Here is a 10,636-nt window from a genome sequence, read left to right on the forward strand (position 1 = left end):
CAGTTCCACTGACTTGTTGTCATCCGACCACCTGGTGTATGTATCAAAGAAGAGATAGGCAGAAAACTTCCTAATGTTCCAGGGGCATCAGGTCAGCTAAGTGCCCACTACCGATAACAGCATAGTCAAAACGCTCTGTCCTAATTTCCGTCTGTACATTGATCGGTACCTGCTACCCATTTGTCTCCCAGTTCTTCTATCTAGACTTGATTCTGTCCTTTACCTCTGTGATTGCCATGGTCCCATGTTTCTGTAGCTAGATTGGACCTAGAGGCTCCGCTTAAGTCTGTGACCCTGGAATCCAGCTCTACAACAGTGCTTCTAGCAGAACTCTAGCATAGATAGTATCTGACACCTCCTCACACAGAGACTCTTTTTGCACTATCTGATTCTGTGTTTCGGTTAGGACTCTTTGAAACTCCTTGAACTCTAAAGTAGTCTTTTGACTATAACCATTTTGCAACCTACTTATATACATATCTAGACATATTTACTATGTGATACATAATCTGTAATCTGAGTGTTAATATTACCAATTAAGATGCAAGCCAAAGAACTTATGTTTATCTCAGTAGGTTGTCAAGAAAATCAGGACTACTTAGCAAAGTGGTTCCATTGACTCACTATACTTCATGGTTTTATTCTTATTCAATAAATCACGACAATGTGCAAGACACAAACATATTTGTCTGTTTCTGACATAATGTGTTCATGTCAGGAATCCCTACTGAAACTTATTTTGAAATATGGTTCCCAGTGTGAGACTATTGAAAGGTGGTAAGACCATAATCAGGTGATTGGATCTGAATTTCCCTTGCCAGGAATGGATCTGTTACTGCCAGAGCAAGTTGTTACAAAGTAAGGACACTGTGTTTTGACCATTCACCAGTACATACACGCCTTTCCAATTCTTTTCAACATGTGAAAGCAGCATGATCCCCTTGACAGCACTACACTTATAGGTTTCACAGCCTTCCGAACTATGAGCTCAAATAAACTTCTCTACTTTATAAACTTCCCAGCACTGGAAAACAGAATAAGACCACTAATTTGAGAAATATCAAGGAAGCATGATTTCTACAATTAAACAAATGATAGGCTGTGACTATATGATACAAGGGTTTATGTTCATTGGTGAAGAGTTTGATTGTTGCAAAGAAATGGGATGCTATTGGAAGACTGTAAGTAGAAAGATGACATACTCCAACTTGGCTTTTTTATTAGTAGTTAGAATGGCTGTATGTATTATCTTCATTTTAGTAGACGACCAGACAACAGTACCATAAGATGTGGGCATTTCCTGTTCTTACATGGATGGCAGGCAGACAGATTTAGTAACATTTTCCATGAGACCATAGAGTCTATAGAAGACAAATGACATTAAGTATAAACTCTGCTATTCTTATCTGTGAGAACTTGGGAAATATTTAAGGTTTCTGAAGCTTCTCATTTTTCTTCACCTTCAAAATTAGAATAATAATAGTAGGTATGTTCTTATTCTTGCTGTGAACATTGAGTGAGTTAATATATAGAAATTTGTTAGGGGCTGGAGAGATGGCTTAGATAGGCAAAGAGGCTTACATCTCTGCTGAAGTAGTTTTGTTTGATTAGTCTGTCCTCAAGCCTGATAAAATCATACAAAATCCAGTTATATGTACTTGACCAGAGCTAAGCATGTCAATATGTAACTGATGATGAGGCTAGGGAATTTGGTTAGTTGGTGACATTACTACCCCTAATGAAATGTGTTGTCCTTGTGAAATAAGAAAGTAGGTTTTAATTGGGCAGCCAGCAGGCACAGACAAACCTCTATATAGGATTGGTTTAAAGGTTTATGAAGTGACAGAAGCATAGCACCTAGCACAGTCCCTGACAGATAGTATGCTTAATAAAGAGGACACAACGCATGTTCTACTTAGAAACTCTATTCTAAATACACTTAGAATTTTTTAAAAAAATGAATGCCATGATGTTTGCAGAAAGACGCTACTCAGCTTAAACACAGCAGCAATTTTCACTGGATTGCAGGGCATTAAATGACTTGAATTGAAAATCAATGGAGTTTCAACCTAAAGAAAGTAGTGGCTTAATGATGACACTCTCCCTAAAGAGCCAGATAACTTTATAGTTATATCATACTATAATGCTGAAGAAATCTTGAAAGCAGCAAATCTTTACCCCTAGTTGGACTGTTCATCCACCCAGGGTTAGCTGAGACAGCCACAAAGCAGGGAATGGGCCACTTTTCTGTGGATGACCTTTTTAGAATAATAGGAAAATAAAGAAGAGAACAGAGTCTTAGAATCCAGCGGTCATTAGGGGCTAATGTGAATATGTCAGTTCTCTTCTTTCTCACAGAATTACTTTAATGGTTTTAGAATTCTCTCACTGGGATTGCTCATTTTAAACTGATGGATAAATTAAAGGTGACTTTAATATTGCAATTTAAAGTAAGTTTTCGGAATTATATCCTGATTAAATGGTTTATCATAAACCATGAGTCCCTTAATTTCATTAATACCAAAAAGAGAAATGATTTAACTAGACATAAATACAATAACTACTACATAGTCTCTTAGAGGCACTTACAGATATTCATGTTCCTTGTGCCTTAATTTGAATGCATGAATGGCAACCCCTTAATTTGAATAAAAATTAAAAAGGAAAAAGTTTCATTTGTAAATTGAATCATGCCCTGCCACTAATCTTAACCTTATTAACTGGTGAGCTGCTCTCACTCAGGTGACTCATCTCTCTTTTAAGTTATGAGTTTGCCTCTTGATAATTTCCTTTCTATAGTACACAGTTGTCAGGCTCAAGAGTGGGATAGCCTAAACAAGAACCTCTTTCTGTCATATTTATGGGATCTCTTTCTGTCAGATTTACTGGAGCAGAAAGGACCCATAAACAAATTTTGTATGATTTTAAGACTTAAACAAAAACATACAGCACAAAACTAATCACATTTTTTGTATAAGAAACACTTAATTTACATTTAATGGGAGAGTTACTGTAAAGATTTACCTATCATCCATATGTCATCAGAAAGTTTCTGGAATCTTAAAAGGGGTATCATGGAGAATATATGATTTATCCTCATACTAATACTTTTCCAACTGTCTTGACTTCTTCCTTTCCATTTGTTTTTTTTTTTTTTTGCTACAGTGATTTCTAACAGCTAAAGGAATGTTGAAATCCACATTCCACTTCAACCTCTCTCTTGTCTCTTCCTTCCCTTTCTTCCTTAGTCCTAGTCTCCATTACATACAATTAATAGAAGTATTCTCTTGCATCAACTTGTTGAATAATATTCATGAAGTATGTTAAATACATCCTATCATCACATTTTACTTGTATTAGAGTAGTTTCAAGCACTCTCAAATACAGCAAACTCATGTAATATTAATTGCTGATTTAAAAACTCTTGTGAAGACCTTCTATACACAATTTACTCTGGAGTGGGATTGCTTCCTTTGCCAGGTTGAAGAGTAAGTTGACCTTATAGTGAACAACTTCCTGCTGGTTGGTTTCCTCTGGCCTTCATCTACTTGCAGATGATCTTCTTTAGCTTTGCCTTTGTTATGTCTCTTGTAGAAAGGAAAGGCAGAAGTGTGAACATTTTGAGTGAGCGTATAATGTATAGACATACTTTTGTGTCCCTCTCCTGCCATTATTTTTCCTCAGAAGTAATTCTGGTGGAATGGAGTGATGACTCAGCAGGTAAGAGCAATGACTACTCTTGCAGAGGACCTGGGTTTGAGTCTCAGCACTCACATGGCAACTAACAACTGTCCATAATTCCAGTTCCAGGGGAATCTGACACCCTCTTCTGACATCCACAGGTGCTAAATGACATGGGTGCACTTACATACATGCAGGCAGTATACTCGTACACATTAAAAAATAAAATAACAACATATTTTTAAAAAGAAGTAATTGTGGGAAATTCGTCTCCACTTTTTGTTTGGAAAAACTAGTAAAGTGGCTTGTTCAAAGTCTCAGCAAGTGGAAAAACAAAATTTGGAATTCATACCTGTATGGATCCAGAACTTGTTTTTGAACTATGAAAATTTGTTGAGTGTCTTTGTCTCCACCAGTTCCTACTCTGAACATTTTATGTTTCATTTCAATTTGTCACCCTGCCCTATTCCTAAGGGATTCCTGCCCTCATTTCTCCTCTCTTTCTCTTTGAATCTGAATCTGTATGTTTGCTGCTGTTATGGCAATGTGTCAGTGCTCCCTATTGACCTGTCCATTACAGGACTATGGAAGACAATCAGCCAAATATGAACAAGCTTCTGCCACTGACACTGAGCCAGTTAGAACTGCTATCAGTCTAAAAGAACACTTTCCCTTTCTTTGACACTCTTATTCAACTAACTGTATATAGTTGTGAATCAGTCAGATGACGGTGATGCAGTACTGTCCTGTGGAGGGTTTACAGGTTGGCATTGTCAGGAATGTTTACAAGATGTTCAACATGGGATCAAATGCTAGCTGGTTTAGTATAAGGTACAATTTCTGGGTATAAGACATATTAAAGAAAGCATGATAATCCTAACACCTTTTTTCATACTGCAAAATAATTTATTCACCATAAGTACATATGTATTAGTAATTTATTAATTACTAAAAAATTAAAATGTTGTCTTAAAATATTGTCTCTAGGGCTCTTTTCTTATCCATAGCACTGTGTAAATTGTCTTTATTAGGTCAAATGCATGCACCATACCTGCAAATTCTGAGATTAATGTGGGGGTGGGAGGGAGAGAATTTGTATTAACCAACATTCCCTTCTTTCTACCAGAGAGTTTTTCTTTGCCTGCATGACTATAGCCACTCAACATAGCAAAGGTTTTTCTTTTTAAGGGTTTCTGATAGTGCTACATTCTGAACATACAAAGGGTACAAAATGAATTGTTTTCCAGAATATTTCAAAGGATGGTTTCAGTCTATTGTTATCTACAAAGCACCTTCACATACTGTTACTGTGGGTCATTTTGTCTCAATTAAAGTAAGACACAATATGTCCATAGTTTTGGCCTGTACTGAAATGGAGGAAAATAGGGTCCCCTAGAGGGTTCTTAGTTTCATTCATAAAAGAATTAAAGAATGGACCCAAATGGCAGAAAGAGGACAGACTTACAGAGACTTACATGACTGTGACTGGTCAGAAGTTCTGCATTACAAGGCAGGATTCCGGGAAGGAAAAATTCACTACCTCATTAACGCACTAGGTATTCTGCCTGTCTGCTTAGCATAACTTAAGGTTAACCTGTCTTTCTAGGGGTGGTTCTAGCACCAGGTGATTGACAAGTGAGATTGGAAAGGTGGGTCCTTCAACAGATAGACTGGGGATTTTATAGTCTTGACCAGTTAAAATTATGGGCCTTTTTGCTACTCTAACATTCCACCCTCTGTAGAGGTAACCCTAAAATCTTTTAGGAATTAGATAAGAGCTCCCAAATACTTTTGACATTTTTGGCCTTTGGAACAGAGTATGTTGCTAAGAGGCTCAAGGACATTTTGACTTTTAGCCAAGAACATGGCTACTTTTCTTTGGGGTCTTTTTACCCTCACTGCCTAGCCAATTCCTATTCTTATTACACCATCCTCTGAAGAGTTACCCAAATTGCAGATAGGGAATCGGAAGGCAGATCACTCTGGCTTCTTCATGCTGAACAGGGACGCAGGGTGATGCAATTGTGGTACCCCTGAAGTGGGTCTATCTAGTGGTATTACATCCATGTACTTGACAGAAATACTTTAGTCTATGAAAATACAGTATTTCATCTACTTTACTCCTGGTCAGGTAAATTCAGTCTCCTAAAGCTAGTGTACTTGTAGCTTCCTGAATTATTTTAATCTTATGCAGTTGTTTGTCAATAAGTATTCATAAGGGATTACTTCTAGGCTCCTCTGCTGATGTCAAAATCCATAGATGCTGAAGTTATTATATAAAAATGGAAGGGGCTGGAGTGACAGCTCAGTGGATAAGAGCACTGGCTGCTCTTGCAGAAGACTTGGGTTCAGTACTCAGCAACCTCATGGAAGCTAACAACCATCTTAGCTCTAGTTCCAGGGTATCTGACACCCACTTCTGACCTCCATGGACATTGGATGATACCAACACAGGTGCACTTAAGTATATGTAAGCAATATACTCATCCACATAACATAAAAAATAATAATATATTTTTTAAAGTGGAGTAATATTCACAGATACAGGATCACAGATAGAGAGGGTTGGTGGTATATTTTTTTAAAGCAACCATTTGTTCCCTTTCTTATCAAGCAAAACATTTCAACAAACCTGCTATAGAAGGAATGCATAGATTTTGCTAAGCTCAGTGCCAAATTGGTCAGCACAAGAGCAAGACATATAGATGCAATATTTTAAACACAAGTGCTCGTAAAGGGACTAGTTGGCTGTACTTCTCAGTCATGCTGTGATAATTCTTTTAACAAGTACATACCGAAGGCAGTGGAGCAGTGTATGTCAAAAACTGAGAATTTAGTCTCATAGCACAGTGTGTTTTCCAGTTTGATCATCTATTATGGCAGTTTTTATTGCCTTTTTAAGCTTTTGCTTGTCCTCATCTGTAAAATAAGAATTGTGATAACATATATTTATCTTTTAAATAAACAATCTTGAGAATGACACTCATGTCCCCTATTTACTATTTATTTCAATCATAGAAAACTATCATTTAACCTTAATCTGTTTCATCATCTGTAAAATGGGGACAGTAATGGAATGTCATTGGATTATTGTAAAAATTGGAAGAAATAATAATACACTGAAACTCTTAGAACAGAGTTTGTCAAGGAGTGAGTACTAAATTCATAGAAATTATTACTTTTATTATTTTTTAAATTATGTGAGAGTGTCTGAGTGTGGGTTTGTGCATGTGAGGGTACTGTCTATGGAGGACAGAGGCATCGGATTCCCTGTAGCTGAAGATACAGGTTGTTGTGAGCCACTGATGAAGGCACTGGGAGCCAAACACAGAGTACCTACTTGGAATCCTAGAACCCACATCAGGTGGTTCATAACCACTTGTAATTCCATTTCCATGGGACATCATACCCTCTGGCTTCTTTGGAGGCATACACATAGTGCAAATGAACTCATTCAGACACAAACACATACAAATAAATAAAAATAATAATACTATCAGTTCAGATGCTAGTGTATAAATAATATATAAAAGTGAATACAACATGGTTTTTCTCAGACTTGAGCATATATCAACATTTCTGTAGCTCTCATTAAAATCCACTGTGCTCCAACCCTTTGAGCTTGAGGTTCAGTGGTTTGGGAGTGGAGCTCAAGGATTTGCATTTCTAATGTTGGCTTAAACTTTAAAAATATTTATCTCACAAACAAGATATCCCAAGGACAGGACACTCCATGCTCATTTTCCAGTTCGGTTATGTCTTTGAGGGTACAGATAAGTTCCTTCTTTCACTATGTCCTTTGTACTACAGTGGCTTTGCCTTTGTTTATTCTCCTCAGAGTTGCAAGATATGTGCCCCATTTTAGCATCATATTGAAGTCAAGTCAGGGAAGTGGAACATTTTCCTTAGTGATTCATTTATTGGTAGAAGAATCTTTACCAGGAATGCTATGATAGACTTCTCATTATCAGAATTATTTCACATTCTCAATCCTGATCTAATTCCTGTCAAGGAGTTGGGTTATGGTGATGATTTGCAATGTCGAGATTTTTCGCTGCAGTTGGACATCACCGCATTATATGACCCAGACTCATAGGATGAAGTGTCTGTAGTAGCAGAAGTTCCAGGTGTTTATATTTGTAATAGTATTTATTGAGACCTGCAATGACAGCCTGTCATCTTATTTGTAGTAATTAGTAGGTCACGGAGATGATAATAATGACAGCAACAGCTAACATTTTCTGAACACTAAATTCTGGATCCTGACTTAAAACCTTAATAAGTAGTATTTTGATTCTGTTTCACAACCAATTTAGTGAGGCCCAGGGACACAAAAAGAACTGTAAGTATGGGATCTGGGTGTAAATTTCAGGGCCTTGCTGTAATAGTTCACACTCATAGCTGCTCTGTCCTGCTTCTTATGAGTGAGGTACTGCTATTTCGGACACACACATATTAAAATTAAGAATCTGAGTTTAAGGTGTTTTCCTGATGTCACCCAGTATATATGAAGCATACTACATTCATTTTGCCTGATTTCAGAGCACCTTCCACTCTTCATTGTTTCATATAAATAGTCAAATAATATTCATTCGGTATCTGGAATATGCTGTGTCCTACTCTGTCACAGTACATACTTTCTATTTTTAGATAAATATCTTAGGCTACTTCTCTAGAATTATTTGTTACCAAGAAGGAAAAGCCAAGGATGCTTAAGAATATATGGGTATAATAGCTTTTATCATGCACTGGAACTGAAGTAATTTGAATATACTTCTAATAAAATATTGGGAGAAACTGTTATACTCTTCAAAAGGATTTTGATCTCTTGAATATTTCTTAATCAAAATATATTCCTCACTCTTAAAATAGGTATATATTTCTGTTTAATATCTATATTTATTTCATTGTTTTGGAAGCCGTTATTCCTATTAGAACATGAAAACTTTTCCTACTGAATCCATTTCTGAAATAATTTAGAAAGAGCAACTTCTGGAAAGTCTAAGAGTTAAAAACAGTCTTTTATATCGCCATATGCTAATGTAGTCTTCCTAAGAATTTTTTTCAGAAAGTGTAACTCTTTGCTGTTCTCATCGTTCCTTGGACAATTGGGTGGTGCAAACAGAACATGTTGCTCTTGTCTTTCTTCAGAAGCACAAGCAACTTCTTTTCACAAAGAAGCAGAAAGAAGGCGGGGAAGGAGGAGGAGAAAGAGGACAGATAAGAGTCTTAAGGCCACTCTTGCCTTCCCTTTTGCTACATACTTGATCATAGACATCACTTCTTTCATTATTTTCCTGTTTTTTAAAAAATAAATGTTTGAGAGAGAGATTCTATAATAAATAATTTAAGAGATAGGTATGCAAGCCTTTAAGATAAACATGCACATTTGTTCAGTTTAATAAAACTCAGTTTTGGAAGAAGCTGGACCTTCTGAAATAAGGGGCCTTTGGAAGAATTCTAGAAAATATAACTTTTTGTTGAAGGAGAAAAGTTGTTTGGGTAGACTCAAATGGTCACGCTTACCTTATAATATACTATAAAGTAGATTTTTGTCAAGTGCCCAGAGATCTAAGGTTTTGCACAAGCGTAAATCAGCAAGGAATTCTTGAGTACAAAAGCAAAACATAGCTATGGTTTTCGTATATGATTAGTCTTGCTCAAATCTATGATTGTGTATTTTGGAAGTTATCAAATATAAACAAGAGCATAGTTTGCTACACTGGATTGACTGTAAGGTGCCTCCTAATGACTTCTGTTTTCTACTGTTCACACCAACATAATCATACCCGTTGAGTGTGGGCAGGACCAATGACTAACTTCCAGCTTATAGAATATGGCAAGATGAAGGGACTTTACAGATATAATTATGGTCCATAATCAGTTTTGACTTAATCAAAATGGAGATTAATTCAGGTAGACATGAAATAATTTGAGAACAGCCCCTAGAAGAGGCTTTGCCTGAATCAGAGGAACTCTTTCAAAGGTGGATCTTGGAAAAAAAAAAGGTTCCAAATTGTTTCAGGGTAGAGAGGTCCATGGGGAAAGAAATTTCAGGTATCTTTGAGGAACTAAGTAGCCTCCTCGGCAAGATTGCTTTTGGCCAACAGCCAGAAAGATAATGGGACATTTTGTCCTTTAATAACTAGAGGTTAATTCTGCCAAACACTTTGGAGTTTATGGATTGATTATATCCATGTTGAGCTTCTAATGAAATCACAGCCCTATCTACTACCTGGATAGCAAACTGATGAAACCATGGACAGCAGATATAGCTAAATTGTGCCAACAGGACTTCTAATTTATAGAAACTGAGAAATACAACTGCTCAGTTATGTGTCAGGAACAATGCCTGACATAAGCATAGGAAAAAAGAAGAGTGCCACTTTAAGAGTTTCTGAGCTCTCTGCTTCAGCGGTCTGAGCCGACAGGCTATGCCTCCATGATTAATTAGGTCTTCTAGAAACTTAGTTTCGGTTCGGTCTTCCGGAGTTGGTGAGGTAATGCAGCCACGTGCTGTGTCCGTAGTTACTTTCTGTTAGTAAAATATCCTTGGAGATTCCTTGGTGATTCCTTGGTTACCCCAAATCTGATTCCTACATAAGATCTGTGTTCCTCACAACAAAAAGGCATTCTTTGATTGCTCACCTGACTGCTAATAATTAAACTTTTTTATATAAAATCAAGACCTTTGTCTTGACTCTTCTCTTGTTAAAGCTTCAAGCCTGGTGAGCTTGGGGGGGGGGCGTTCAACAGTTATGATTATTTTACTAACAGAAAGTAAAAAACCAATATACTCAAATTTAAGATTTTTTCTAGGTATTCCATCTAGGAAGACAGTTTGCTATTAAAATAGAAAGAAATCAGCCGGGCATGGTGGCACACACCTTTAATCCCAGCACTCAGGAGACAGAGGCAGGCAGATCTCTGTGAGTTCGAGGCCAGCCTGGTCTGC

This window comes from Nannospalax galili, unplaced genomic scaffold, assembly GCF_000622305.1.
Source record: "Nannospalax galili isolate Female #2095 unplaced genomic scaffold, S.galili_v1.0 scaffold198, whole genome shotgun sequence".
Classification (NCBI taxonomy): Eukaryota; Metazoa; Chordata; class Mammalia; order Rodentia; family Spalacidae; genus Nannospalax; species Nannospalax galili.